Below are 27,163 nucleotides of genomic sequence, written 5' to 3'. Positions count from 1 at the left end.
TGGAAAAGATCCTGTTACAAGAATCAAAAGCAAGCTACAGACTGAGAGAAAATATTTACAAATCACATATATAACAAAGAAGTTGTATTCAGAACATACTAAAAAACTCTCAAAATTCAACAAGAAAAATATAAACCACCCAATTAAAATATGAGAGAAAGACTTGGGTAGACATTTCACCTAAGTAGACATATGCCAAATAAGCATGTGAGAAGGTATCAACATCATTAGCCACCAGGAAATGCAAATTTTAAAAGCTTTTTAAAAATTCATTTCTTTTTTTTAATATATGTTATTGATTATGCTATTACAGTTGTCCCATTTTTTTCCTCCCATTTAGCCCCCTCGTCCCTACACCTCCCTCCCAAAAGCATTCCCCTTCCCCCTTAGTTCATGTCCATGGGTCGTACATATAACTTCTTTGGCTTCTTAATTTCCTGTACTATTCTTAACCTCTCCCTGTCTATTTTGTACCTACCAATTATGCTCCTTATTTCCTGTACCTTTTCCCCCATTCTCTCCTCTAGGAAATGCAAATGAAAATTAAAATGAGACACTGTACACACATTAGAATAGCTAAAAAAAAACCTTAATTAATATCAAGCATAGTTGATGTGCAACAAATGGAACTCACCCATTGGTGGTGACAATGTGAAAGGTAATAGCCAATCCAGAGACGTTTCTTATAAACAGACACCCACCATACTATACGACCCAGCAAGCCCACTCCTGGGTATCCGTCCTAAGGACCTGAAACCACACATTCACAGAAAAGCCCACACTGCAATGTTATGTCAGCTCTATTCAAGTGTACGATGAAATACGACTCAGTGGTCAAATAAGAACCAACAGTTTGAGCCAGGCATTTTGCTGAGCGAGAAGCCAACCTCAGAAGACAACCTATTGCATGACTCAATTTATAGGACATTCTTGAAAAGGTAAACTACAGGGACAAAGAGTGATCAGTAGTTATACAGGTGGGGGCAAAAGTAGGTTTACAGTTATGAGCATATGAAACAGAGCTTATTTTTGTACTGTTATTTATAGTATTATTTTCCACATAAACTAGTATAGACCTCCTTTTGCCTCATTCTGTATGTGGTTAGGAGTGAGGTGAGGGTGTGAATATACAGGATAATTACAGAGATTTGGGGCGATCGAATTGTTCTGTATTCTGCTTGTGGAGGTGGTTACCCAAATCTATACATGTATTAAAACTTATACAACTGTATACCAAAATAATCATTATTCCGGTATATTAAACATAAAGAAAAAAGAGTAAAAGGACCACATCAATTGGATTGAAATGTTTAAAAACCTTTACTTTTAGTCACAAAAGGGCAAATTCTGCATGATTCCACTTACATGAAGTCCCCAGAGTAGTTAGATTCAAAAGGAGAGAAAGGAGAGCAGGGCGGGAGCCAGGGGCTGGGGGTGGGGGAAATCGTGTTCCCCGGGGACAGCGTTTCAGTTGGAATGCTGATAAGCTCTGGAGTCAGAGGGTGGGGATGGCTGCGTAGCAATGTGAATGGGCTTAATGCCACTGCACAATGCACTTAAAGTGGTTAATTTTATGTTATGTATATTTTACCACAACAAACACCCTTATTCTTCATCAGAAAAGTAGATTTACAAAACTGTTATTTGTATAAAAATGAACAATAATGAGAGTTTTAAAAGCAAGAAACTAAAGAACTGCATTGCAAGTCAAACTGTAGAAAAACCGCTGTCCAGTCTCGCATGTCATTCCAGATATTCCCTGAGCACGCCATGCCAATGGGCGCCTTGACACACGGGACAGGGTCTGCTCACATGTGACCAGAAACTAACTAGAGTCCGCAGGAGTCAATTTGTGCAACCCCTTGGGCTTTCAAAGAAGCATGCTTTTGCCTCCCAGAAGAGGCAACCACAAAGTAAGTAAAATATATCCACAGCCAGAAGCAGCAGCTTGCATTTTCAGCCATACCTGAGCCAACCAGAACCTCAAACAGGTGCACGTGTAGACAGAGGGCTACAGAGACGCTTCCTCCTCCCCTCCTTGAGGGCCACCCAGAGGAGGGAAGTTACACCCCCAGAAGTGTTTGTGGATCCTGGTGCTGCACTGTCCACGCACCTGAGTCAGAGAAGTTTCAACTACTTTGCAGACCTATGGGCACCAGCTTATGGACACCCATGTGCCCGCCTCCCCGACTGGTTGCCAACAGACTCAACCCCAATGATGTCCAAATGAAAACTGCGGCTTCTAGACACTTGGCACCAAAAGACACCAAAGACAAACAAAATCTAACTCAGTCACCCAGCTCTGTGTGTCCCAAGCATTTTAGCAGGAATTAACCTTTGTTTAAACTCTGTGTTGCTGGTTGAGTCAAGAAATCATTGGCATTTTAATCCAAATATGAACATCCCAAAGATTATGTTGGACAAATAAAATCTAAACTGATTTGCACATCTCCCCATTCTTAACTTCTAGCAATACTCCCTTGATAGATGAAAAAGAATCGAGTAAATAATCTCTGTAAACTCATTTAAACTAGCTTCTCTTTCTTCCCTGTGGTCGGTCGAAGCTTGAGAACATGTGTACCATTAAAAAAGAAATATACAGACATCATTATCTAATGTTTTGTGATTCCAAGAACAACCTGACCAAAGACTGGGCTGAAAGTGTGGGAAATTATCAACCCACTGTTTCTCTAGCTTCTTCCTGATAGACGTGTCCTTCAAAGAGGGGAAGTCAGAGAATTTATAGTTCACTTGCCTGTTCCTATTGGCCAAACCTTTCCGTAATGAATGCTGAACCAGAAATTCTGGTCTCAGGTCTGTCACCCACGGGCCCTCGGGGTCCCAGCTTTGCAGACCCCGGACGCCCAGCTGGGCCACCCTGGGAAGTTCAATGGTACTTCTGAGAGGAGCGGGCCTGGCGCTGCCACACTGCTTGGGCACTCGTCAGCAGGACTGTCCACCAGCACCAGACTTCCACCCAGAGCAGCTCTCTGGCATTGCAACTGACCCCCTCTGGCTGTCAGTCTCAGGGAGCCCACAAAGGCCCGCCAGCCCCTGCAGGAGGAAGCGGGACCAGATGGTCAGATGGTGAACACCAGGGCAGCTGCAAACTCATGTCCATCCCAAAGGCCTTGCTTTTCTTTGATATAGTGAGATCAGAGTCTTTATAGGAAGCCGAAGGCCTGGGGCAGGTGGAGAGCCCTGTACTGAGCCAGCGCAGTGTAAGGACAGCAAGGATAGGCCTGTGGTCCCAGGCTCCTACGGACAGTTCTCTCTGAGCTCAGCCAGCTAGGAAGCACAAAACACACCGAGTGCCAGGCCAGAAAGCCCACATTCACCCTGGGTCACAGCCCTGGGACTCCTGTCCCCACAACACCCACTCAGCACCCTGCCAGCCACACTGAGCCCTTTCAGCCTCTGGGATTGATGCATACATTTATGCATGTATGCATGCATGCATTCATTCACTCCCCTCAAACACACCTGATGGAAAAGAAGAACCATATTCCTTTGTCAGTTTTGGGAACTTGCAGTGCTCCTCTTTGCTTCTGTCCATTTATCCACTGAGCCTCTCGTTTCCAAAACCACACACACAGTAGACTGAGCCCACCTGGACACCATAGCGCATGTCTTCTGTTTCACTGTGATAATTTATCATCAAATTAACAGGATAGCCAGGAGACCTGATAAGCGTGCGCCAGGAGGATGGAAGGCCAATGTCAACAGCTCACAAGGCAGGGACAGGATGGCAAGACTGGGATGGAACAAAGTTTCTTTTCTTAGAAGAAAATATGGAGGCAGAGAACCAAGGCTTTCCTTTCAATAAACACCTCCAGTGTGCTCAAGTCAGGAAATGAATTTTCTGGAGGGAGGATGACAGGAATCATCAGAGAGGCACCTGGGGAGTCACTTAAGCCTAAACATGAGGTCAGAGGTGACAGGAGTGAAGTAGGAGTCCTGATGAAGCAAAGGGCAGCAAATGTGGGGCTCAGCTGGCATAATGCCAAGCCACTTTCCCAGCAGCCCCTGAAGGCAAGAAATGCGGGATTCCTCCATGACCATGCCAGCTCTGTGGCCTCTGGGACTAGCCAGAGCCCTAGCTGCTTGAGAAGCAGGTCACCACTCATCCTCACACAGCCCTGCAAGCTCACACACTTTATCTGTGGCCCACCGCGGGGTCCAGGTACTTGGCGAACTCATTCTCGCTGGGCCATGTGCCCGGATATTTGGTCAAACATTACTCCAGAGACTTCTGTAAAGGTATTTTTAAATGACACTAACATTTATATCAGCAGACTGTAAGTCTGCAGGTACCCTGGGTCTCCCGTCAGCATGCCCTGCAGATTTCAGACTTGCCAGCCTCCCTAGTCATGTGAGCCAATTCCTTAAAATAAATCCCTGTCTCTACACACACACACACACACACACACACACACACACACACACACTCTCTCTCTCTCTCTCTCTCTCTCTCTCTCTCTCCCCCGCCCCCCCCCCCCCGCCCCCTCAGTTGTTTCTTTTGGAGAACTCTGACTAATACAATCAGAGACACAGCTTCAGAGAGGTCAACCAGCCTGGGCTTCAGAGCAGATCTTCACTGCAGAGAGAAGGCCCCCTATGAGCACACGGTGCCCCATGGAGGGTTCCAACAAAAAGTCACATGAGCAAATGACTGGTGACACACAACCCAGCGTCTGGCTGGGATGCACAGCTGACTCCCAGGGAAACATGTGGCATTACTGGTGGCAGCACAAGGAATTATCACCCATGTGTTATCATTCTAGACAAGCAAGAGGCAAGGAAGGGGAGTGGTGGGATGAGTTTTATGATTTGGCTAAAAAACAGTTAAGACTTAAGAACAGTTCTATGAGCCTCCTCATGGGCAGAGACTCCTAAATCCACAGCAGCCTTTGATAAAGCAGACCGCAAGCTGTGCTGTGCAATGCCTTTCAGGAATGTGCATGCACACACAGGCACATGTACACACAAGCACAGCCCACTGCAAATACCACCAATCCCTTTTTCCAGCCCCACCATTCACAGGGGCCACCGCAGTCCTGCTGGCACAGCAGAACTGACCAATTGATTCCTCTCCAACAGCAAACGTCAAGAAAGGGCCTAGCCCCTCAGGACACCCTTACCCCCATGCTCACCCCTAACCCCACCGCCTAGACAAGCCCCAGAAGCTGGTGATAGCCCCATTAGTCACCAGTCTGAGTTCATTCACGTCTATTTAGAAACATACAGATAAAAGGCTTTCAAATAGGCTTTCCTTTTCTCAGCACACCCTAAGATGAAAGAAATTCTTCTAATCAGTTAAATGAGTAAAAGAACGACTACCCAATTTATGTAATAAAAGGTGAAGCCCAAGGATAGGTGCCTCAGGAGGAAAACATAAATGACCAGTAAGTCACAAACAAGTGGTAAGAGACCTGTGACCTTCTCTCTTCCCTGTTATCCTGGTGAGGACTGAACTCACTGGTGGTGCTGAGGGGTGGGCACAATGCTGTCCTGCCCACAGCCCAGCTACCTGAGTCAGAACTGAACACATATACACCCTCAACTTCAACATTTCGATTCTAAAACTCTTTCCTGTAAAAATATTCACTGAGGTACACCAAGGAAATGTGTCAAGGATGTGGCAGACTTAGAGACATATAAACTTCTACCATAGGCTGAGGGGCACAGGGCAGGCACATGCCCCATGGGGGGCACGTGGCCCTCACAGAGCGATGTCGAGCACACAAAGCATGCATGTCTCTGCCAGAGTGCTGAGTGGTAAAAGCAAGCTGCAAAACTCTCCAGGGTGATCACGCCGTGGGGAAAGCACCATCTGTGTGAACATATCCTACCATGTTTACATGTGCATGCACATGTGTGTCTGAAATGCATGGAGAAGACCTGAGGAACACAGCTATCAGGGGCACATACCTTGGGGGCAAGGCTTCTACTCTTTGTTTTCTTTCTTTATTTTTGTAACAATAAAAATGCCATTAAAATAAAGGAAAAGTTAGTCAGCATATCTGATTTCCTGTTCACACTAAAGATTCAATGAGCATTTTTGTAGAAACACCTCTAAAAGAAAAGGCCCCAGCAGCAGAGATAAAAACTCACATAAAAAGATAGAAAGCCCTTTCCTGTTTCCCTTCTGAGTCAACACAAAATTATTGTACAAAGCAGCGAGTTTCCACTGTGTTCTTTCTATAACTTCCCATGAATGCAGAAAGCGGCTGTGGTTTCCATTTTCCTGCTGATAAAGCCTCACTGGAATACATCCTGGCATAGGTGCACGCCTGCCAGCCTTGCCCGCCCTGCCTGGCCCAGCCACTGCCTCGCTCCCCACCCCAGACTATTCTACTGCCTTCTCATGTGCTACAGTAGGCTGCAAAGTATATCTACCCTGGGCCTATGCATATGACCAGGTTTGGAAAAAGGGTCTTTGCAGATGTAGTTAACTTAAGATCCTTAAGTTTGGATTGATCATCTCAGATCATCCGAGTGCACCCTAAATCCAATGACAAGTGTCCTACAGGACACACAGGCTCCAGAGAAAAGGCCCAGTGCTGACGCAGCAGAGACGAGTGATACGGCCATGAGTCCAGGGATGCCTGTCGCACCAGAGGCCAGGAGAAGTGGGAAGTGTCCTCCCCAGGGCTGTCAGAGTGAGTACGGCCCTGCCCACAGCCTGATTTTGGATTTCTGGCCTCCAGAACTGGGAGAGAATACACTTCTGTTGTCTAAGCCCCTCGTCTGTGATGTCTTATTACAGCAGCCCTAGGACACCTGTGTGTGCACTGTGATTCAGTGAGGCAGGGCACACAGCCTTCATGGCCAGTTTGCCAAGAAGGCAGGAAGGCCTTCCTGCTACACAGACCACAAGACGGTGCAGGATGAAACTCAAGTAGTCATCCTCACTGTACCACTAGGGTTCAGCCTCCATCTTCCTACTCAGCACCCATGGGCGGCGCCCGCCCACCCTCAGGCCCCTTCCTCTCCCTGGGAGCCATGGCCACCCCAGCCGTTCCTGTCGTGTAACATAGTACCCCAGACTCGGCAGCCTGATCACTTCGCTGGACCCATGGTCCTGCAGGCCAGGGTCCCAAAAGACCACTGTGGTGCCTTACATGGCCTTTCAGGGGTTCAGGTCTCTTCACAGCACAATGGCCACAGGGCTGTTAACCCGCTACTTGGCATCTAGGTGACTGAAGACCCAAGTAGGCCTGAGGCCACCCCAACCCAGTAGATGGGGCTGACACTGCGTCCCAGTGACAGTAATGCTGACAGATTTGCAGCCAGGTTTTTAAAATTGCCACAGCCCTTCCCCCCACTCAGCATCCCATTGTTTCCCACTCACTCTCAAGTTCTCATTCAGAGTTCCTTGTTGGTCAGCACCACCTTCAGGGTTCCTCCCTGAAAGCAGGCATCTCCTATCAGCACCTCCGTGCTACGGTCCAGCTGCAAGCCCCTCATCTGTCTGTTCTCCCTCTGCCCATGACTGCTGGGTCTCGATCCCCACCACAAACACAGTGCTTAGGACATGCTGGGCACATCACATGGAGTGAACAGTGGCATATCTAAATTATAGGGGGCAATGCAGCAAGAAACAACAATGGAATGAGAAGGCCCACTCACACTGTAATGACCAGGGCGGTTTCCACTCAGCCTTACCGGGCCCTGCAGGTAGGGACATGCAGAGTGTGGCAAGGAGCAAGGTGCAGCTAGAGAGACCCCCTAGGAGTTAGCTGTGGGGTGGAACAGGAGCAGCAGGGCAGCTCCTGGGAGGGGCACAGGCTTTGGAGTGGGTTGGAGACAGGGTGGCAGTGGGGAGATCTCAGGCTGGAACTCCAGGAGCCCAGCTACAGGTGGAAGCGAGTTGTCTGCCCTGGGAAATGAGATGTAACAATCAAGAATTCTGTGTCCTGAATGGAGAATAAAAGTGTAAGTGTTCAAAACACATTCATAATGGCCGAAGCCGGAAAATACGCCAAGGGAAATTGTGGCACGTGCCCACAATGGCATACTAGACAGTCGGGTCAAGGAAGAGGCCAGGTGTGCTAGCAGCCCAGCCCTACGCCACACCCAGAAGTGACATAACCAAAGCATGCACAGAACCCATGAGCGCAGAGGAACCCAGCCAGGATGCACCTCTGCAGCGACTGTGTGGAAGCGGTACTGCAGGGGAGGAGTGAGGACGGCCCAGGAGCTGCAGGCCATACTATTCTGGGTATATATCGTTGGACTCCACTTGTGAGCAAAAGCTAGACCATGTGCCCATCACTGTAAAGTACCTTACTGAGGAGGGGAAGAGGAAAACAGGAAGATGAAAATGGAGGAGGGCAGGCCAGGAAGCTCTGTTGTTGGTGACCTTCCCTTGTGTTTATATGGGAAAAGAACCAAAGACAGGTGTCACCACCGAGTTAGGCAAAGGGACTGGTGGCAGGGGGCTGTGGGAAGAGGGCAGCTGGAAGTCAGGTGGCCTCTTCCACGTGGACCCGACTCCAACAGGCTCTTTCCAGTCTCAACATTCGGAGGGTGCACGTCATTACACCCATCAGCTGCCTACTTGCTGCTGCTCTCCTGGAGCACGTCTGCAGAGAAGGTGTTCTGGAAAGGAGGCCCCATAACACAGGCCCTGCTGAGGCTGTACACACTGCATACAAGGTGACAGGCCAAGGCAGGGCCTCCTGGCTGATGCATACTGCCTAACAGGCTCTGCTGGAGCCAAGCACAAAGGAAAAGAGCCTGCAACGACCGCCAGCCCCACAGGCACCTCTGGTGCATGCACACAGCAACCACATCCCCCACCTCCATCAGCTGGCCTTCTGCCTGTCTGGAAGAGGCCATCTCCACTGTTCTGCTTCCCATGGGATGTTTTCCACTTAAAAGTACAAAAAACAGTAAAACACCCACCTGTTTTTTTAGACAAAGCAAGTATAACAAGAAAAGTGTCAGGCTCTCAGGACATAGAATGTGCGTGCACGCATGTGGGTGTATGTGATCGAGGGTTGTGTTTTCCTCTGTATTTTTCCTCTATGATTCCCATAACAAGTATTCCTGCAGAACACCAGAGACTAGAAGACAAGTATCAGGAGAAGATATCATCAGCATGTCATCAACTTCTCACATGACCACCACCCTGGATGCAGTCTCTCTGGTCATTTCTAGGCAATTACAGGTCCTTGCTGTTCATATTGCTTTAGGACTGTGCTTTAGTGTGTTAAGATTTCCCATGCATTAGTCTTATTTTACACTATTGTTTTTACAGATTGGCTACCTGGCTGTACCTTCTTCTCTGTGACTGTCAGTGCTTTTAGCTTGAAACTGGGTTTTCTATTTATAAATACCAGGAGACATCCTTTTCAATAAATGCTTCTTTACATCCATTGTTCTTTGGGATAAAATTCTAGACGATGAATCCCAAACAGCCAATGGTACATGCATCTTTAGAATCTTTTAAAACAGTTGACCTATGGCCACCCCTTGGTGTGCCCGTTAGATGCTGTGTGCTAGACTGTGTGGCTCTCCGCAGCCTCGAGTCACAGCACTGGGCTCGCACAGTGCTCTCCCCTCCTGGCTGAGTGACCTGTGAACAAGTTTCTTATTCTCTTTACTCTCAACCTCCCCACTGGTAAAAACAAGGAAGGGACTGTCCCAATCCAACAGGACTGTGGTCAGGATTCCAAAAGACAGGCAGAGAGGGCATCTGGCATATCACTTAAAAGACCACCATGACTATCACCATATTATTCTTTCCCACATTAGCCTGTCTCCATCCTAGCCATCCAACTCAGTGATCAGAGACACCCCTAAACAGGGACATCCCTACACAGGGTCTGATCGCATTGGTTACTGCTAAAACACTTGGACAATGAGGCTGAGTGACAAAGATGGACTCAAAGGCTACAAACTGTATTATTTTGCACTTTGTGACATTATGGAAAAGTCTATAGGGGTGGAAATAAGATCCACGGTTGCTGGAGGAGTGGAGGAAAGGATCTGATTCCAGAGGGGCACAAGGGAATTTGTGGAGGCATGGAAATTTTCCATATCCTGATTCGGTGGTGGTTACACGCTTGTGTATCAAAACTCACAGAATAGAATGTTAAAAAGCGTGAATTCTGCTGTGTACGAATTATAACTCAGTAAATCTGACTTAAAAACAGAAAGCCCTGCAGAAAAGTAAGCCTACATTGTGTGGTGTGGCATTCCAGGTCTGGTCACTCAGCCCGGCTGCTGTCTGCCTGTCTCTTGCTCACTCCTGCGTCAAGCACTAACTCAGCACCCTCTACATTCACAAGCACAACCACAGCTTGTGCAAGTGCAAAGCTCCTGACAGGACCCCCACCCCTGCCAGGGCCACCACCAACTGGCATTCTCCAGACTGAACCTGTGTTCAGACTGTGGCCACACATTCTCCTCTACTCCTCCAGACCTGCCTTCTCCCCTTTGGGGAGGCCAGCCTGGACAACCAGGAACTAAGTATTTTCCTTTACGCCTCTACCTTGAAGGTTCTCAACTCTGGCAGCACATCAGAATTCCTTGAGCAGCTTGTTGAAACCACAGATGCATGTCCCAGAAGGTTCTGATATAACCACGCAGGTGTGCAGAGACACCAGGGTTTTGTTTAGTTTTTTTTTTGTATTTTAAATTAATATTTATTGTATTGTTTTCCATTACCTTTTAGTCCCCTTATATCCCACTCCCCCCCACCCCCCGCCAGCAATTACCACATTATTGTCTATGTCCATGAGTCTTTTTTCCTTTTGCTCAATCCCTCCACTGGCTAACCTCCCCCCAACTAGCTGTCAGCCTGTTCTCCATCTATGAGTCTGTCCCCATTTTCCTTGTTAGTTCAGTTTGTTCATTAGATTCCATGTGAGTGAAATCATGTGGCATTTATCCTTCTCTGACTGGCTTATTTCACTTAGCATAATATTCTCTAGGTCCATCCATATTGTCCTAAGGGTAATTTTTTTCTTCTTTTTTATGGCCAAGTGGTATTCCATTGTGTAAATGTCCATAGATGTTTTATCCACTCACCTATTGATGGATGCTTGGGCTGCTTCCATATCTTGGCAATTGTAAATAAAGTTGCAATGAACATAGTGGTCCTTACGTTCTTTCAAATTAGTGTTTTGGGTTCCTTCAGCTCTATTCCCACAAGTGGGATCACTGGGTCAAAAGGCAGATCCATTTTTAATTTTTTGAGGTCTCTCCATACAGCCTTCCACAGTGGGTGCACCAATCTGCATTCACATCAACAGTGCAAAAGGGCTCCCCTTTCTCCACATCCTTATCAGCATTTGTTGCCTGTTGATTTATTGCAGACATTCTGATAGGTGTGAGATGGTATCTCATTGTGCTTTTAATTTGCATTTCTCTGATGATTAGTGATTTTGAGCATCTTTTCATGTTTATTGGTCATCTGTATGTTCTCTTTGGAGAAGTGTCTATTCAGGTGCTTTGCCCATTTTTTAATTGAGTTATTTGTTTTTTGGTGTTGAGTTTGATTAAGTTCTTTGTAAATTTTGGATATTAACCCCTTATCAGATGTGTTGGTATGTTCTCCAGTTTGGTGGGTCATCTTTTTATTTTGATGATGTCTTTTCCTTTGTTGTGCAAAAACTTTTTAGTTTGATGTAGTCCAATTCGTTTATTTTTTCTTTTGTTTCCCTTGCCTGGGGAGATATATCCTATAAAAAAATTGCTACAAGCAATATACGAGATTTTCCCTGCCTATGCTTTTTTTTCTAGGATTTTTATGGTTTCAGGTCTAACATTTAAGTCATTGATACATTCTGAATTTATTCTTTTGCACGGTATAAGAAGGTGGTCTACTTTCATTTTTCTACATGCATCTGTCCAATTTTCCCAACACCGTCTCTTGAATAAACTATCTTAAGCCCATTGTATGTACTTGCTTCATCTGTCAAATGCTAATTGACTATAAAGTTGTGGGTTTATTTATGGATTCTCTTCTGTTCCACTGATCTATATGTCTGTTTTTATGCCAGTACCATGCTGTTTTATTATGGCCTAAGGTGTAGTTTGATATTAGGTAGCAAGATTCCTCCAACTTTATTCTTCTCACTCAGGATTGCTGTTGCTCTGCAGAGCCTTTTATAGTTCCATTTAAATTTTGAAATATTTGTTCTAGTTCTGTGAAATATGTCATTGGAAGTTTGATAGGAATTGTGCTGAATCTATAGGTTGCTTTGGGTAGTATGGACATTTTAATGATGTTAACTCTTCCTATCCATGAACACAGCATGTGCTTCCACTTATTCTCTTCTTCAATGTCTTTCTTCAGTGTCTTATAATTCTCTGAGTACAGGCCTTTTACAACCTTGATTAGGTTTATTCCTAAGTATTTTATTCTTTTTGCAGCAACTGTGAATGGGATTGTTTTCTTAATTTCTCTTTCTGTTAGTTCATTACTGGAGTGTAAAAATGCATCTGATTTCTGGATATTAATTTTGTATCCTGCTACTTTGCTGAATTCATTTATCAGTTCTAGCAGTTTCTCAGTGGAATCTTTGGGGTTCATGTATAGTATCATGTCATCTGATATCATCTGCAAATGAAGGCAGTTTTATTTCTTCCTTTCCAATCAGAATGCCTTTTATTTCTTCTTGTCTCATTGATGTGGCTAGGGCTTCTGCTACTGTTGAATAAGACAGGTAAAGTGGACATCCCTGTCTTGCTCCTGATCTTAAAGGGATCACTTGTAGTCTTTGCCCGTTGAGTATGATGCTGGCAGTGTGTTTGTCATACATGGCCTTTATTACATTTAGGTATGTTGCTTCTAGTCCTATTTTGCTTAGAGTTTTCATCATAAATGGGTGCTAGATTTTATCGAATGCTTTTCCTGCATCTACTGATAATGATCACGTGGTTTTTATCCTTCCTTTTGTTTATGTGGTGAATCACATTATTGATTTGTGAATGTAGTACCAACCTTGCATTCCTGGAATAATCCTACTTGATCATGGTGTATGATCTTTTTGATGCATTGCTGTATGTGGATTGCCAATATTTTGTTCAAGATTTTATCATCTATGTTCATCAGAGATATTTGTCTATAATTTTGTTTCTTTGCAGTGTCTTTATCTGGTTTTGGAATTAAGATAATACTGGCCTTGTAAAATGAATTTGGGAGCCTTCCCTCCTCTTGAATTTTATGAAATAGTCTGAGAAAGTGTTAGCTCTTCTCAGAATGTTTGGTAAAATTCCCCTGTGAAGCCATTCAGTCTAGGGCTTTGGTTTGTTGGGAGTTCTATGATTACTGCTTCATTTCACTAGGTATAATGTCTATTCAGATTCTCTGATCCTTCCTGATTTAGTTTTGGGAGACTGTATGTTTCTAGGAATTTGTCCATTTTGTCCAGGTTGTCTAGTTTGTTGGCATATAGTTGTTCATAATATTTTCTTACAATCCTTTGTATTTCTTTCATGTCAGTTGTTATTTCTCCTCTTTATTTCTGATTTTCATTTTTTGGGTCCTTTTTTTTTCTTTTTCTTGATGAGTCTGGTTAAAGGTTTGTCAATCTGTTTATCTTTTCAAAGAATAAGCTCTTGGACTCATTGATCTTTTGTATTTTTTTAGACTACTTTGTTTATTTCTGTTCTGATCTTTATTATTTCCGTTTTTCTACTCACTTTGGGCTTTGTTTGTTGTTCTTCCTGAAGTTCTTTTAAGTGTGAAATTAGTTGTTTACTTGAGTTTTTTCTTGTTTTTTGAGATAGACTTGTAACACTATGAATTTCCTTCTTAGGATGGCTTTCCCAGTGTCCCACAGATTTTGGAATTGTGACCTCATTTGCATTTGTTGCAAGGTGTCTTTTGATTTCTTCCTTGATTTTACTGTTGACCCACTTGTTATTTAAAAACATATTATTTAGCTTGCATGTTTTTGTGTTTTTCAGTGTTCTTCTTGTGATTGATTTCTAGTTTTATAACACTGTGGTCAGAAAAGATACTTGATATGATTTCAATCTTCTTAAAATTATTGAGACTTGTTTTGTGTCCTAACATGTGGTCTATCTTAGAAAATACTCCATGTGCACTTGAAAAGTATGAATATTCTGCTGCTTTGGGGTGGAATGCTCTGAAGATATCAATTAAACCCACTTGATATAGTATGTCATTTAAGGCCGCTGTCTCCTTGTTGATTTGCTGCCTGAAGATCTATCCACTGAAGTCAATGATGTGTTTAAATTCCCGACTATGACTGTATTTCTGTTGATGTCTCCCTTTATGTCCATCAAGATTTGCTTACATATTTGGTGTTCCTGTGTTGGGTGAGTAAATGTTTACTGGGGTTATAGTCTCTTGTTGGATTGTTCCCCTTATTATTACGTAGTGTCCTTCTTTGTCTCTTATTATATCCTTGGTTTTAAAGTCTATTTTGTTGGATATATGTATTGCTACCCCAGCTTCTTTTCCCTTTGCATTTGCATGAAATATTTTTCCATCCCTTTATTTTTAATCTGTATCTTTTGATCTGAGATGGGTCTCTTGGAGGCAGCGTATATATGGACGTTGTTTTCTTATCCATTCAGCTTCCTGGTGTCTTTTGGTTGGAGCATTTAAGCCATATACATTTAAGGTGATTATTGATAGATGCATACGTAGTGCCATTTTATTGTTAGACTGTTTTCCTCTTTTTTCCCTTTCCCTTTCTCTTTCTTTCCTTTTCCCTCCCCTTCTCTGTCTCCTTCGTCATGCAAGCCCTTTCACATTTGTTGCAATACTGTTTTGGTGTTAACAAATTCCTTTAGTTTTTTTGTATCTGGGAAGCTCCTTATTTCTCCTTTGATTTTTAATAATGGCCTTGCTGGGTAAAGCAGCCTTGGTTATAGGTCCTTGCTTTTCATCACCTTGAATATTGCACGCCACTCCCTTCTGGCCTGAAATGTTTCTGTTGAGTAATCAGATGACAGTCTAGTTGGTGCTCCCTTTAGGTAACTATATGCTTTTCTCTTACAGTTTTTAGGATTCTCTCCTTGTCTTTAAGCCTTTTCATTTTAATTACGATGTGTCTTGGTGTAGGCCTCTTTGGGTCCAACTTGTTTGGGACTCTCTGAGCTTCCTGAACTCATGTGTCTTTTTCCTTCACCAGATCAGAAAGTTTTCCATCATTATTTCTTCAAAAAAGTTATCAATCCCTTGCTCACTCTCTTCTCCTTCTGGTATTCCTATGATGTGGATGTTGATATGATTCATGTTGTCCAAAATGTTTCTTAGGCTCTCCTCATTTATTTAAATTTTTTTCTTTTTTGCTGCTCTGCCTGGGTGTCTTTTTCTACCTTGTCTTCCAAATTTCTGATGTGATCCTCTGTTTCATCTAACCTACTGCTTATTCCTTCCAGTGTATTATTTATTTCAGGTATTGCATTCTTTATTTCTGACTGGTCCTTTTTAATGGTTTCTATGTCTTTTTTCATGTTTTTGAGTATCCTTATAATCATTACTCTAAACTTTCTGACAAATTGCTTGCCTCCATTTCATCTAGTTCTTCTGGAGAATTCTCTTGTTCTTTTGTTTTTAGGCTTGTTTCTTTGTCTTCCAATTTTGGCTGCTTCTTTGTATTTTCCACTTTAGCTGTTAAAGTAATTAGCCACTAAATCAATCAGTTTGTTAATATAATCAAGCTCTAATCAGCAGCCTGGCTTAAGCACCAGAGGGTGAGGCAGAGTATGTCCTGTGTGTGGGGCTATTGCTTCCCCTCAGGATGATGCCACTTGGAGGGGAATGCTCTGCCTGAGATTGCTTCTGCAGTATGGGGGATGACTCAGCACAGGGATCTTGGTGGCTGTTCCTTCCATTCTCTCCTCAGAGCCACCAACCCCAGACTCTCCTCAAGCATGTCTAGCCTACTCTGCCCTCCCTTTGCCAGAGCCCAGGGTAAATGGCTGCAAACAAAATGTGTGCATTGGCCCTTTAAGAGGCTCTCTGAGTTTCCACCTGTCTTTCCCTAGCAGATAGAAACACCACTGCTTTTCACAGCTGGGTGTTATCTGGGTTCCTTTCTAGCTCTGGTGCTACAGTGTGGGGAGGCCTGCTTGGGGTTAACATCCCATACTTCTCAGGAGGAAACCCCTGGCCACTGAAATATCCTTCCAGATCTCCAGCTGCTGCCTGTGGGAGCCAAGCCAGCTCTCTCACGTCTCGTCTGCACTCTGTACCAGTCATGTTGTGGTGAGGTGGTTTCTTCTGTCTACCCATGATCATAAGGCCTATCTCCAGCCAGTGTACAGTTGGTTATTCAGGATGATTTCTCTACAATTTATTTGTAATCCCAGATTGGTTCTGGGAGTAGGTTAGAGTAGCTTCCACTCATTTCTCTGTTTTGTTCTGTTTTGTTTTAAAGGACCCAGGCTCAAGAATGAAGGAGGAGCCCTGACCATTGTGGCTCAATTAGTTGGGTGGGCACCACTTCATTAAGTGAAAGGTCACTGGTTCGATTCCTGGTCAGGGCACAGTTTAGTTTATGGGTTCAATCCCTGGTCGAGTGTACTAGAGGCAACCAGCCAATCAATGTTTCTCTCTTACATGGATGTTTCTGTCCCTCTCTTTCTCCCTCCCTTCCCCTTCCTTTAAAAATAAATAAAATCCTGAAAAAAGAAAAAAGATGAAAGAGGGAACATCATGCAGACCCTACAGACCATTAAAAGGGTAATAAAGAAATATTGTGAACAACTTTATGCCGACAAGTTCGACAACTTAAATGAAAGGGACAAAATCCTGGAAATACACAAATCATGACTGACTCAAGAAGAATTAGAAAATCTTAACAGCCTTATGTCAATAAAATGAATTCATAACTAAAAGCTTCCCCATAAAGGAAACACCGCATGACTTCACTAGTAAATTCTATCAAACATTTAAGGAAAATACAATACCAGATCTACACAAAATCTTTTTAAAAAAATGAGGACAGAATACTTTCTAAATCATTGTGTGGGGCCAACATTACCCTGTACTGAAAGTAGACTCATACACTGCCCACTTCAAATCACTAAGGGAAATGAAGGAAGAACAGAGAGAGATGGTCCATGCTCATTGGCTCAATACTGTTAAGAAGTCAATTTTCTCCAAATTGATTTAAGGAATTAATGCAATGCCAGTCGAAACCCAAGCAGGCTCTTCTGTGAAACCTGACAGGCTGATTTTAAATTTATATGGAAATGCAAAGGACATAGAATAGACAAAATAAATGAAAACAAAGCAGAGTTGGAAGGCTCACACACAACCTGACTTGAGTTATTATAAAGCAACAGTCGTGAAGTTGGCATGGTGTGGGGACCAGTGGGGAATAAGCCACAGTGGACCAGAACTGAGTTCAGAAACAAAGCCACACAGACATACTTAATTACTTCCCAAACATGGCAAGAGAAATCAGTGGGAAAGGATAATTTCTTTAATAAATGGTGCTGGAACAACTGGATATCCTTATGCAAAATATGAACCTTAGTCCTTAGCTCTTTCCAGTTAAAAATTTGTCTGCTCTTAAAAGTCATCATTAATAAAATAAAAAAGACATGCCAGAGACTAAGAGAAAATATTTGTCATAAAAAATTCTTACAAAAGATTTGACTCCAGAATATGTAAAAAACCTCTTACAACTCAAATATAAGACAGCCCAGTTTAAAAGACAGAGGAAGATTTGATCAGATACTTAAAAGAATATATAAAACACAAATAGCTAATAAACAAGCACTGACAAAGATACTCAACTAAACCTCAGTGACACATTACAACATACCCACTAGAATAGCTAAAATTAGAGACTGAAGACAGCAAGTGTTAGCAAGGACTTGAACAACTGCACTTACACATGAGCAACAGGGTGGAAAATGATACATCCGCTTTGGAAAACAGTCTGCAGTTTCTGATAAGTTAAATATACACTTCCCACACAACCTGCTCAGCAGGAGGTACCCAAGAGAAAATAAAATGCATGTCCACACTAAAATTTGCCCATGAATGCATGAACCATTTTTTATTGTGGTAAGAAATACATAAGGCTAACCATTTCAACTACTTAAATGTGTACAATCAGTGACATTTGAGTACATTCACAGTGCTATGCGACATCGCATATTAAGCAGTCTCCTCATTCTTCCCTCTTTCAAACCCTGGCAACTGCAAATCTGCTTTCTGTCTCTATGAATTTGCCTATTCTGGACATTTCATGTAAATCAAACCATAAATATGTGTCCTTTTATGTCTCTTTTCACCAAGCATGTTTTCAAGGGTCATCCATACAGTAGCATGTGTCAGTGCTCCGTTCCTTTATGGTCAAATAATATTCCATTGTCTGGGTGGACCACATTTGTTCATCCATTCATCCAGAGGTAGACATGTGGGTTTTTTCCATCTTTTGATTGCTGTTAATAGTGCTGCTATGAATAGCTGTGTACAATGTTTGTTTGAATTTTTCAATTCTTTTGCATACATGCTCAAGAGTAAAATTGCTGGGGCATATGGTAATTCCATGTTTAACTTTTTGAGTAATCTCTATACTGTTTTCCAAAGTTGCTGCACATTTTACATTCATTTCAGCAAAGTGGAGGGTTCCAATTTCTCCATGTGTTCACCAACACTTATTTTCCTTTTTTTTTTTTTTTTTAAAATAAAGGTCATTCTGGTAAGTGGGAAGTAGTCTCTCACTGTGGTTTTGAGTTGCATGTTCCCTAGTAACTAATGATGTTGAGCATCTTTTCATATGCTTAATCATCACTGGTCTATCTTCTTTGGAGATATGTTTCCTCATGTTTTAACTGGCTGTTTGTCCTTCTGTGTTGAGTTGTAGCTCACAGCACTTACATGCACAACCTTGAACAGGAAGCAATTCAAATACCCATCAACAGGTTACTGAATCAATAAAACATGGCATACCTACAAATGAAACAGGACTCAGCAATAAAGACATGAATTACTCAGCAACGCACATAAGAATCTCAGAACTATTGTGCTGAAGGAAAGAAGCTGGACACAAAAAGGATGTAACAAATGCTTCCATTCTGAAACTCTTGAAAAAACAAATCTCATCTACAATAATCTAATCTCAACAGATTAGTGATTGCCTGGGCAGGAGGAGGGAGCTGAGTGGGGAGTTGAGTGCAAAGGGCAACAGGAAATTTTGGGAGGGCTCACATGACAAATAATCTCTGTCTCCAATGCTCAACTCTGGTGCAACAGCACCAAGCGGCCTTGGACAAAACATGAATGGGTGAATGAATGGGCATAGCACACTGACCCGCAGGTGGGAGTTTATCAGCCCTGGCCTCTATCATGATTACAGTGATGGGTTCATAATGATATACATTTGTCAAATCTCACTGAACAGTGTACTTAAAACAAGTACCTTTTATTGTACATAAGTTATAACTCAGTAAATTTGGTTAACCAAACCTTGTTTCTACAGACAAGCCTCAGAGTGTAATGCACACCCAGAGTGAGGACCATGCCCAGCCTCTGCCTTCCTGTCTGCCCCAAGAGTGCACACAGGAGGGCAGGCTGTGCTTAGCCCAACGGCTCTTGAACTCCGTAGTATGTCTGAACCCCCTGGTGGCCTGTGAAAACACAGAGCTTCTGATTCAGGGGGTCCGGGGTGGAGTTGAGAACCTGCACTTCCAACCAGTTGAGAGGATTCGATGCGGCCAGAATGGGGACCACACCTTAGGAAGTGCTCTCTCATGCTCTTAGTGTTCAGTGGATATGGAGTTAAGTCAATGTTATATGTAAAACCCTGGCCCTTACTAATGGCTAGAGCCTCACTGTTGGACATGGCAGGCTAATTCAGGAGGGAATGCTCACAGCCCACCTGACAACTGAACGAGCACAAGGTCAAGGCACCACTTTCAGCCTCAGTTTCCCAACTCCATCTCCCTGTGGACCTGGTCCCTTTCTTCTACCCCACATAGCTGTGCTCCCTTCCAGGAGGGCAGCTGCCCCTGCCCAGGAGCTGGGCAACTCAGCTCTCCAGGCCTCCTGAGCCCACCACCCCTGAGGGCCTACTGCTGTGCTCAGGGCTCCGCCCTCCTGAGCTACCGTGACCATTCTCCACCATCTCAGGCCCCTCCCTGCCTCCAGGCCCAAAATCTAAGCAGAAGTACCCTGCACACCACAAGCCAATGACAGCTTGCAGGGGACAACTGGCCTGACCCAGCAACCCCTCCCATCTGCCCAACCCATCTCCTAGGACTGGAGGATCCTGGCAGGAACTCCTTTCCCCTCTATTCCATCCTTCCTTTCAGGACAGAGACCTAAGCCCAAGGCCTTCTCTCAACCTCCTTTGCCCATCGGGTCCTCCTCTTCTCTCATAAACTCTTGGCACCGCCCTCCTGCCACCCCAGACCACTCCGCAGGTCACCAGTGACCTCCATGCTACAAGGTCAACTCTCAGTCCTTGCTTCACTGGACCCCCGAATGGGCAGTCCTTCCTCCCCAAGCACCTTCTACCATGCTCTCCTCATCCCCACTCCCCCTATGGCTTTCTCCTGCCGCCCTGGCCAGGTCGTCCTGGTCCATCCATCTCAGACCTCTCTTCTCTTCCATCTACCCACCTTCCCAGCATCTGGCTCACAGCTTTAAAAACATCGCCTCTTTGCAGGTATCACCCAGCCCAGGACTTTTTCTCCAACTCCAGTTCCTTTTGTGAGGTGAGCCCCTCACCACCTTTGTGTGGATGGAAATGGAGCTTCCAAGGCACTACCTGGAGAGCTGATCATCCTCTTGAATTCTCTATCTCAGGGTGATCCTCACCCATCCCTCTGGCTGGCTGAGCTAAGAAACTCAGGATTATTTGGACTCTTCTGTTGCTCCAACCATGCTGTTAGCTCCATTTTCATGACACACCCAGAATCTGGCCAGACCTGGGCCCCTGTCTCTCCCAGTGGTCGCTCTACCTTCTGGCCTTGCTCATGTGTGCCTGGATGGTCTCCCGTCCCCAGTCACTCTGCACCGCCTCCATACCACTGGCTCAAGGGAGGCCCACTGGCTGCCTGACTTCAAATCCCAAACAGCCCCAGCTGTTGGCTCCCCTGAGTGCCTGGACCCCATGCACTTTCTTTCTCCAGGCCACTAAGGCCACATAGGTGACATAATCTTGATACATTCCTCTCTATAGTTGCCCATCTCCCTCAACTTGACCAGCAGCTCCCAGCAGGCAGGCCTTCTGTCTCTTGGATTCTTGCTGTAATTGGTGCTCAGTAAACATTTATGGGGGAAAGCAGTGAGACTTCATGAAGTGAACAAATTTGTGAGTGGAGAGAGCCTTAAGGGTCCAAGTCCTTCAACTCAAGAAAAATGAGCAATGGGATATCACCTACCAAGGTCACAAATCTGCCAAGTTCCCTGACTGGATAGGACCTCAAAGCCCCTCAAAGAACTGGGAAGCACGAACCATGACAGAGGTGAATGGGAAAGAGGGAGTATGCTGCACCCATCTCAATGGCAAGTGGCTCAAGGCCACAAAGACACGACCCCAGGCTCAGGGGTTAGCCCAGCAGTGTCCTCTATCAGTCACAAAAAACACTGTTCAACAAAAGCAACAATGAATATTCCCAAACACAAGGTGAGAACAAAGGGGCCCAGCTTCAGACCCTTATTTTGGGCAGGACCCTGAACACAATGTCCCTCCAAACAAAATCAAAATATACACCCAGCAGAGCCAAAAAGCACTCAAATTCTAGATCAAAGCAAATTATATTCTGGTGTTAAAAGCAACCTAAATTTCTTCCAATAGGGCAGGAAAATGAAAAACCCAAAAACTAGAATTCCAAGCAACTTGTACTTTTTACTTTGTGGAATTACCACTTTTACACTTTCTTTGTTGTTGTATCGAGATTATGAAGAAAATAGACAAAACCTCTGAAAATGAGGGCAACAGCCCACAGTGGCAGGCTTTCCAACTGGCTGTGGAAATACCCTTGAAGGCTCTGACCCACCTTTGTTTTCACTTCTGAAGGGGAACATGCTTCTCCTCTAGAACTAGGGCTCTGGAGGGTCTGAAGTGAGGGCCTCCCACCCTATGGCCCGCAGCCCAAGACAGCACAGTCTCTGCTTACTCTCCCACTGCTGGGTCATACACTGCTGTTGAATTTTCAGAGTTTGGGTCTTGCCTACCTTCTGTCGAGGGCAGGGTATTTATTGATGTCTGTGTTTTCATGGCTTACAAGCATTATTCAGAGGTCAGTGACTCCTGATTCATTGAGTGTTTCATTTAAGCCACATATCTCTCACTCTTTTTTTTTTTTTTTTTTAGGGAGAGAGATGGCAAGGGAGGAAGAAAGAGCGGGAAAGAAACATCAATGCAAGAGAAACACTGATTGGTTGCCTCTCATACGTACCCAAACCAGGGATCAAACCCACAACCCAGGTATGTACTCCTACTGGGAACGACACCTGTGATCTTTCACTTTGCGGGACAATGCCCGACCAAGCCACACCAGTCAGGGCTAAGCCACATCATAATTTCCACAAATTGAAAGCCATTTAAAATAAATTTATATGTAGATATAGAGATTTAGAATATTTAAAATAGGATATTATGTTACCGAATGAAGACCTCTTCTTAAAAATTAATTTTAAGATTACAAAAATAATTCCATTGTAAAAGAAACAAACCAAACAGAAATATGTATGAGAAGTAAGTATATGCTTCCCCTCTCAAACCCCTTCACTCCCTGCCCCTCCCCCAACACACACATTTCCTCTTCCAATACATATGCATACACTCATACGCACTTTCCTCCACCCATCCCTAACAGTGGATACTTTTGCTCAGAGCTGTGTCCACAGAGCGTGGAGCAGTGCCCGTTCCACTCGTCTGCAGTGGACACTCCATAATGATCTATTCCATAAAGTGTACAACCTTCCTGGTTGGTTTCTATGCATAAGTACTTACACACATGTGACATTTTCACTTAATATATTGGTGCTTCTTTTAAAGTAAACCTTTGAACTCTTTTGTGAAGTGAAGAATCCTATGCATGTTTTTTGGGGAAAATGGGGTTCTTAGATTATTATTAACTTTTTATTATGGAGAATTTTGGAAATACACAGTAGTGGACAGAACAGCCTAACGAACTCTCAGGCACCCTCACCCAGACCCAGCAACGACCTGTGCCTGGACAGATTCCAAACACAGTATCATTTCCTCTGCAAATACTCCACTATCTTTGCTAAAAGGTAATGATCTTAACAAAACCACAGTGCTGTTAAGGAATATGATCATTCTTTAAAATCATCCCCAAAAATGTCCATAAACACCGTGATTTTTGAAAGGAGTGATTCTTGGAAATGCTGATCTGACTGCATTTCATTCAAAACCTACAATCCTGGGGTGCTGCTAACATGGGATCCAGGAGGGGGTGCAGCCTCTGCTTTCACAGGCATCTGAGATTTTTAAGCCAAATAAGAGAGCCTGTCCCACCAGGCAAAGGCTCCACAGGTGTGTAGGTGGGGGCATGGCATGGGGGCTGCTGGAGTGCCCAGGGGCGGCATCAGGGAGCCGGGCCAGGCCTGCATACAGGAAGGTCAGGCAAGCAGGAAAATGACCCACTCCAAGGAACTGGGATCAGCCAGTTTCCTGATCCCAAGGAGGACCTTAACTGGAGTGGCAAAATCACCACCCTAGCTCTAGGCAGGGCCTGACGGCAGGCAGGCTGGACATGGCTGTGAGTCGTGCCATCTCCAGTGCAGAGGAGCCAGCCCGACCTGCCCACTCTTGGTGACGCCCCGAGACTCGCCCAAAGACAGCCAGGGCAAACAGAAACAGGAAGAGAGGGCCTCCCACCATGCCTCTGTCACTTTTTTGGCCACTTTCCTTGTACTTTACCTTCTGGAATGGTGGAAGGTCAAGGGAGAAACAGTTGTCACCAGCGGAGAATTTGAAGGACCAAAGCCTTCCCCTCAGGGACAACCCTCGACAGTTAGCCGATGACAAATTCATTTGCACATTTTTACACAGCCAGGCTCACCACACCCCCTGCCACTTTGTACTCTTAGACAAGTAACAGGTCACCACTGTTGCTCCTAGAAGAGCCTAGGGGGTGGGGGATGGGGATCCCTGCCTGCCACCTCAACTTCCCAGGAGTTCTTTTAACCAAGCAAATTTTTAGCATGAAGGGAAAAGTCGCTATGAATTATGAAACAATCAGGAAGCCAATTCACTTGTACAGCTGCAAGCGCCTAACCCAGGTGCCACTGGGGACATGCGAGAGACAGAGGTCTCATGAGGTCTGGCCCCAGGCTCACCACACAAGACATCAAGACATAGGTCAGAAGGAGGCTCTGCAACTACCATCCCAGTCCCACCCACCTCTCCCCCACCACCAGAAATGGGACAGAGGAAGGGGTGGGAGGCTTGGGCTTGTCTACGCTGAGTGTAGGAGAGATGGATTCCTTCCAGAAGCACAGAGACAACCATTGATCTTTGCAATGTGTTATTGATTTTGCTGTGTGCTGGCACTGATGAACTGTCCTCCTCTCACTCAGAGCCAGCCATTAGAGTACACTCCCAAGCACAGGCGTCTCTGCCTGGCGTGGAGAAGGAGCTTGAGAGGAAATTGGCCTTAGATTATTCACATGGTGGGGCTCATCTCTCTCCCCTAGACATGCTGTGAGGCATGGTCCTGCACCCCACACTTCAGCCCAGGACTTCAGGCAAGGCCACCAGAGCACCCTAGTCCCCAGAGGAGAAGTCTCTGCAAGGCTCCATTTTCCAACAGATACGTGTGCTGGTCAGCAGGGTAAGCAGAGGAACTCAATGGTACCATTTCAGAGGGCACAGACAAACATAGGGTAAAGCCCAATCATGGAAGCTAGTCCCCATCCCATGCCAGCTCAAGGTCCTGCAACACCCTGCAAGGGGGGGACCCCAAAAAGGAGGGACCCAGCAGAGCTGCCTCTCAGTTCTAGCCATTTGTTTTTATTTCTTGATTTACCTGGGGAGTATACTACAGACACTTATCATCAGTCTGAGGCTTTGGCCCCCTAGGGGGACAGTTCCTGTTCACAGAAATGCCTAGTGTGTCCCCTCATTCCTGAAGTTTTTCTCCCTGGTAGCACATAGTGCCCGGACTACTCAGAGTAGGCCTGCTTTATTCTTCTTCATTCTTGCAGACGATTTGCACAGACACCAACCGTTCGAGTGACAATTGGGGCATTATCTCTTCCAGAATCCTGGCCCCGCTGCTGCAGCCTGAGTTGGCCTATTTCTGGGACACAGTAATCACTCCCGAATAACGGCACCCAGGCAGCCAGCAGGCAGGCCCCGGGCCTGGGGCAGATATGAGGTGCAGGCCAGCGATGTCACTTCACCCCCTGGGACCTTCAACTCGGTGGCAACTAATGGATTTGAAAAGACTCAGAACAAGAGGGCCAGCTGCTTGGCCACAGGCCGCAGGTCCCGCCTGGCCACGAAGGCCTGGGATGTGCTCCATGTAAAGGCAGGTTTACAAAACAAAAGCTGGGCCAATTCATGTGGCACACACTCCAGAAAGTAAGGCCCAGCCCTCAACTACAGGCCTCATTTTCAGTGAACTACCCACCTATGGACTCCCATGCACCCCACCACCCAATACTAAATCAAACAAGTGAACAAGACGACCACGACCCAACTCTCCATTGCATATCTGCACTGGCAAACCCCCAGCGGACTCAGCACCACTCCCTCTCCCCGCAGCTCACCAGGCTGCTGCAACAGGTGCAGCCAAGCCAAGGCTGGTGATTCTGCCTGGCTGTTCTAGAATCACTCAGCCAAAACCCTAAAGGGAGACAAGGCCTGAAGCACTCGCCACGGGGGCCGACCTGCCCCACCTGTCTGAATGCTCGGCTTCGGGTCTAGGGCAGCGGCCTCCGAGACAGAAATAGAAGACATTGGGCCCCGCCAGGGCGGAGTGGCCGGAGTGGGGCCGCAATGCCTGGAGCAGGGCGGGGACGGGAGCCGAGAGCGCGGCGGGCCCAAACTGAGCGCGCTAGACCCCGCTCCCGGCCTGGGTCTGCTACGCGCCCCACAACCCCGCGCCCCCGAGCCTAGCGGAGCCACCTGCAAGCTGAGACCGGGAGGGAGCTCAGGAGGGGAGGAGTCTTGGGGGTCCAAGGAGGGTCCGGCCGCCCGGCGCACCTGCCTGGGCCGCGCGCTCCCTCTGCTCGCCCGCCCTTACCTGATGCGGAACGTCCTAGTGGTGCCGAGCCGGAGAGCCCGGGCGCAGGAATGGCGGCGGACGCGGAGGCGGAGGCCGGGTGCCGAGGGGCGGTGTGGAGGGGCGGTGCAGGGATGCTGCGGATAGCAAGGGCGCGGTGGGGTGGGGGGGCGTGGGGCGGGCGCGGGACGGAGTGCGCAGGAGGGAGTGAGCGGGATGGCGCACAGGCCCCTCCTCCGAGCCCGCCTCCCCCTCTCTCTCTTCCTCCTCTCCCCTCCCTCCTCCGCTTCTCCGGTCTTTCCCACCTCGCTCTTATACTTTTCCCCACCCTCTCTTTCCCTCCCCTTTCTTCACCTTCCTAAGATCCTCTCCTCCCTGGCTCCGAGGCCCTCAGAGGCTGCCTACACGTACGCTGAGGCTCTGCTGGATTCAGCAGGAATTCTGATGAAGTGCCCAGTTATCCCTCCTCACCACCTGCTAATGGACCAACTTGCCTCTTCTGGGAACTCTGCCAGATTGCACCCTTTCCAGGCCCCCCAAATCCCCAAGGTTCTGGTCCCCCAGGCCCTGGTACAGCTCTGCTGGGGACCTCCTGTCCAATGTGTGAGCAAAGCATGTGGGCCTCCAGGCCACCTGTGCAGTTGCTTCTAAGCAAATCTGACTGGGCCGGAACATTTCAAACCAGGCCCCCTGCCATTTTCTCAGGTGAGGCAAGTAGGTGCTTCCTCCAATCTTGTTTTCCAAGGCCCCTCTGTGTCCCTATGCCAACTGTTTACTAAGTGTTCACCATCTTCTAAACCTCATGGCAAAGGGCTCCCCAGTGCAGTCCCTGGTGACACGTTTGTACTAACCCACGGCTGTGGGCCCTGGGTGCTCTCAGAACACTACTTGCCTCCACAGGGAGAGAGAAGCGATGGGCCTGGAGCCATGGCTGGTCTGGTAGGTAGGCCTTCTGAGGGACACTGACCTGAGAAAGGGACACAGTTCCTGAGTCAGGAGTTGGGGT

The 27,163-nt window shown here is 46.0% G+C and overlaps 1 protein-coding gene across 10 annotated transcripts in view; it reads right to left on the bottom strand.

The window, feature by feature from the left end:
- SEMA4D (semaphorin 4D) overlaps positions 1-26,366 on the bottom strand; it is a 121,859-nt gene extending 95,493 nt beyond the window's left edge. For 5 of the 10 annotated variants that reach the window (XR_008530400.1, XM_054588058.1, XM_054588056.1 and 2 more), the window contains exon 1: positions 26,179-26,364. The gene's annotated coding sequence lies outside the window, so the exon portion shown is untranslated. Of the gene's footprint in view, positions 1-26,178 lie in introns of all 10 variants that reach the window. The other 5 variants (XR_008530399.1, XM_054588051.1, XM_054588049.1 and 2 more) reach the window with 2 other exon arrangements.
- Positions 26,367-27,163: the final 797 nt, after the last annotated feature.

This window comes from Pteronotus mesoamericanus, unplaced genomic scaffold, assembly GCF_021234165.1.
Source record: "Pteronotus mesoamericanus isolate MK-2021 breed Mesoamerican mustached bat unplaced genomic scaffold, CSHL_Meso_final scaffold_125, whole genome shotgun sequence".
NCBI classification, from domain to species: Eukaryota; Metazoa; Chordata; class Mammalia; order Chiroptera; family Mormoopidae; genus Pteronotus; species Pteronotus mesoamericanus.
The sequence above is the reverse complement of the archived record's forward strand: the minus strand, read 5'-3'. Positions and strand labels throughout refer to the sequence as shown.